At 41.8% G+C, this 5,000-nt stretch overlaps 1 protein-coding gene across 4 annotated transcripts in view; it reads right to left on the bottom strand.

The window, feature by feature from the left end:
* LOC143039506 (cell adhesion molecule Dscam2-like) overlaps window positions 1-5,000 on the bottom strand; it is a 1,807,148-nt gene that overhangs the window by 997,211 nt on the left and 804,937 nt on the right. The gene's annotated exons all lie outside the window — the stretch shown is intronic.

Here is a 5,000-nt window from a genome sequence, read left to right as displayed (position 1 = left end):
AATTTGAGACCGAATGAGGGAGGCACAAAATAAAAACCGAAAAAACGCAAAAAAAATATAATCGAGAAAGTTCTACAAATAAGACATATAAATGAATAATGTTCAGACAAGCTACGCAGGAATGACTGTCCAGATATGCGATGCTTCTTGCCTGGGCGTGTGTTTATGTGGGTTATGTGGATATGCGGGGGTTGATATCTGGGTATGCGGTGGGGATGGGCGTCTGGATATACAAGACGGGTGAACGGATATGCGAGGTAGGTGTTCGGATATGCGGGATATGCGTACAAGGCGTTCGAATATGCAGGGTAGGCCTCCGGATATGAGGAGTGTGCGTTCGGATATGCGGGGTAGGCCTTCGGATATGCGGAGTATACGTTCGAATATGCGGAGTATGCGTTCGTATATGTGGGATATGCGTTCGGATATGCGGAGTGGGCGTCCGGGTGGAGCACCAGCACCATTCGTGGTGGGCGGAGTGAAGACAACTTTGGACACAGCTTGGTGGAAAGTTGGGCACAGTTTTGAATGAAGGAGCGAGTTTTTAATTGATGATTTATGTGAAGGCGCCAGAAGCGAGAGTTCGAGAGAGATAAATGCAGCGGGGTAAAGCCTTAAAAAAAAAAAAAAAAAAAAAAAGAGAGACACACTAACAAGGTGAAAGTGGTGCTAGAGACCACGGTGTCAGCTGCCGCTTAGGTCACGATGCGAAGGACGGAGCTGGTGGCGCTCATGGTGATAAATTTGCTTTCTCGTAAAAGTCTGTGATTTCTAGTAATGGTGGTGGGTGCGGTGGTGTTGGTGGTGGTGGTGGTGACAGACAACAGATGGTGTGAGACTGCTGGATGTGGTTGACCAAATGGTGATAATAATAGTCGAGATGATAATGTCCCGCAGAGGTCTGATAGAGAACGGCTGGTTGTGATAGTAGTGATTATATAGATATGTTGTTAGTGAATTGGTGCTAACTACAAGGTAGCTATCCGTCTATATACCAAGAGATTTTCCCCCTTATAAGAGAGGTAGCTTAGTCATAGGCACGTACCCACTTCCACCCATTCCACTCCCCTCCACCCCTCCCATCTCAGCTCCTCATGGATGACGGGTCATACCTGCATCCTCCAACTGCCCTGAGTCAACCGCAATGCAGCAAGGCACAGTACGTCCACAGCAAAGCCGCTTCACTTAATCGGCGACCCCCCAATCTCCGTCTCCTCCGTATCTTTCCTGATTACGAGATAGCAGTTGTGGTAAACTGCTCTTTGCTATCGTCTTGAATCTTTTTAGCCTCTGCCACATTAAACAACATTTGTTTTTATTCTATTCGTCTCCAAGCGATTTCATTCATCTGCGTGACGTATCCCGCCTCCTCTTTCTGTGGCAGAAGAGTTTCAGTCTACCTTGGTTAACACTTTCCTGTCGTCAGGCGATTCTATTCGGTTTCGTAAGAATCCTTCGTTGTCAACAAAGTACTCATCTCAGTAACCACCTTCCATACCAAATGTAATTTTTTCCAGTTATTGGGAAAACCATGGCGAGACCTTGACTGTAATTGTCCACACACACACACACACACACACACACACACACACACACACACACACACACACACACACACACACACACACACACACACACACACACACACACATTGCTATTCCTTAGCTTACTGTTTTGTTTTGTTCTTTTTTAATGTTTGTAACTACGTCTTTTCACTGTTATATTTTATAACTTTATAATTTTGTTGTTGGCTGTATATTTTCAACAGTAATGCTGCTATACCCAATAAACCGTATATTATTATTATTATTATTATTATTATTATTATATTATTATTATCATTTTATTAATCATTATTATTATTTATTATTATTATTATTATTATTATATTATTATTATTATTACTATCATCATTTTTATTAATCATTATTATTATTTATTATTATTATTATTGTTATCATTTTTATTAATCATTATTATTATTATTATTATCATTATTATGATTTCTATAATTATTATTATTATTATTATTATTATTATCATAATCATTATTATTAATTACAAATATTATTATTATTATTATTATCATTATTATTATCATTATTACAGACATTCTCTTTTTCTCTATTTTTATTGTTGTTGTTATTATCTATTATTATTATTATTATTATTATTATTATTATTATTATTATTACTATTATTATTATCATTATTATTATTATCATTTATCTATCTATTATTATTATTATTCTATTTTTTATCTTTTTGCATCAGACCTGGTGGAGGACCAAAAGGTCTTCGCCAGGTCTTCCGTCTGTGTGTTTTATCATCGTAACTCATCGTAATGGAGGCAGCCAAGATACAATGGGGTCATCACGACGGTGTTGTGAATCTTGATGGAGAGGCTCCTTCAGGCTCCGCGGATTCTTGGAGGACTGCTTAGGATAATGTGATGAAGGAGGTGAACCTGGTGAGGGTGGTAGTGGTGGTGATGGTGGTGGTGGTGGGTTGTTCATAATGGGTCAAGTAAATGTTGGAGTGGCGATGGAGATGAGGGTGGAAGTAGTGGTGGACATCGGGGGTGGACTGTGGTGGTGGTGGTGAGGTGGTTGGGGTAATGGTGCGGTGGTAGTGGTGATGATGGTAGAAGAGTTGAGGTGGCAGTGGTGGTGGTGGTGGTGGTAAATATGGTGATATTTATGGTGGTGGTAGTGACGGTATTGGTGTTGGTCTTGGTGGAGGCGGTAGCGGTGGCAAGGAATTTGCGAGTGATTTAGGAGGAGGAGAAACAGGAGAAGAGGAGAGGAGGAGAGGAGGAGGAGTAAAATGAATACAAGTAGGAGACGAAGGAAGAAGAGGAGTAGGAGTAGATGGAGGAGGAGGAAGAGAAAGAAGAAGAGGAGGAGGAGGAGGAGGAGGAGGAGGCGGAAGAGTAAGGTGTGGTGCTGGGGATGGGGTTAATGGTGTGACCTGTGACCTTTTCGCATTTTAGGATATCAGAAACCACCGGTAGTTACTGGACTCGAGCCTGTGCAGGGGGCTATGCAAAACACGACTGAAACCAACCCGCTACTGCCCACAAATAGATAAAGAGGATGAGAAATCTCACGAGTTGGTGAAAGTGTAGAAGTATGAGGACGAGGGCGAGATTCGGTGAAAATTTTATGTAATTCCTCTGGCAGCCGCCGTCAGGCGATTTTATTCAGCCACGGGAAGCCGACCCTACACCTTGCGGAAGCCCTCCGGTGGCACGGGTCCCCGAATGCGGTAAAAGAATTGGAAGGCGGAGCCGCAAACAAAGGGGACCATGGAGACCCGCACAGGAGAGAGAGCGGGCCGAGAAAGAGGACCAGGAGGCCGAGGAGGAGGAAGAAGAGGAGGAGGGGGAGGAGGAGCAGGAGCAAGAGCAGGAAGATGTATGAGGGGAGGGGAGGACGAAGAGAAACAGGAAGAGGAGGAGAAGGAGAAGCAGGAAGAGGAGGAGAAGGAGAAGAAGGATTGTCAAGAGGAGAAGAAAGTGGATGAGAAGGACAAGTATCTGAAGGAAGAACCTTCTTGGAAAGGTGGTCCACCAGGGACCAAAGATAAAGAACAGAAGAGATAAAAGGTTCTCCCCCACCTCCCCACCACTCCCCCACCTCCCCACCACTCCCCCCATCCCCCCATCCCCTCACCCGGGGAGCGATTCGCGACATTTCTGAGATGGAGACCCGATGGGTATGCATAATCAACTGTATGGGAGGAACTGAATTTTTCTTCGACGGGTGGAAGGGCGGAGTGGAAGCGGAATAGAAGATTAGATGAGATAAGATGAGATGGGATAATGTGAGATGAGATGACATGATGTGAGATGAGATGAGATGAGATGAGATGTGAGATATGCTGAGATTAGATGAAGTAAGGTGAGATGAGATGAGATGAGATGACATGAGATGATATGAGATGAGATGAGATGATGTGAGATGAGATGTGAGATATGCTGAGATTAGATGAAGTAAGGTAAGATGAGATGAGATGACATGAGATGATGTGAGATGAGATGAGATTAGATGAAGGTAATATGAGATGAGATAACGTGAGATGAGATGAGATGAGATGAGGTGAGATAAGCTGAGATTAGATGAGGTGAGGTGAGGTGAGATGAGATGTAGTGAGATGAAGTGATATATAGTGAGGTAAGATGATGCGAGATTCGATTTGATGAGGTAATATAAGAGATAAGATGATATAAGATGAACGATATAATAGATATGATAAATAATATAATAGATATAAACGATATAATAGACCGATAATATTTTTGCCTCAAATTCCAATAACTGGAACCGCAACCCCACAGTAGCCGGCATCAATCGCCGACTCCTTCCATAGATCTCTTTGGGAAGAAATGTTGTCACCAGTTGACAACTTTCCCGGTGTAATAAGGTGGAGGAAATGCAGTTAAACGTAATGTATTTTGAGTTTAATCCGGGGAGCAAATGCCAGCACCTCAGGGATGCACCTCCAAGTGGTGTTGACGGGAATGAAGGATAGTATGGAGATGATTCTAACTGACGTCTGTCTCGCAAGACCAACACATGAAATAATAATGAAAAGAATAGATAAAATAGAATAAATTAGAATAAATAAATAAATGAATAAAATAAAAGTCTGAAACAAAATAAAATGAAGGTTAAACAATATGAAACGAAACAGTAAAAAAAGAATAAAAAATATTAAAAGAAATAGTAAAAAAAAAAAAAAGAACGAGATAGACATTCACAAAAAAAAAAAGGTAATACATACGAAACACCTAAAACATTCCCGACAGAAACGAGATTGCTCTTATCTCAAAAACTAAGAAGAAGAAGAGAAAAAAAAAGAGGGAAAAACAGCAATCACAAGAAACGCGAAGTCGGTTTGAACGAAAAATGTTCTATTTGGTGAACTCGAGCAGGTAATGTCGAAGACGCGCGTCTGTCTGTGTACCCAGAACCGTCACACAGAGTATCAGAGAGCTG

This window comes from Oratosquilla oratoria, chromosome 2 (assembly GCF_046742065.1).
Source record: "Oratosquilla oratoria isolate Oo_2021 chromosome 2, ASM4674206v1, whole genome shotgun sequence".
NCBI lineage: Eukaryota > Metazoa > Arthropoda > Malacostraca > Stomatopoda > Squillidae > Oratosquilla > Oratosquilla oratoria.
Note: the sequence above shows the minus strand (reverse complement) of the source record. Positions and strands in the feature narration are given on the sequence as shown.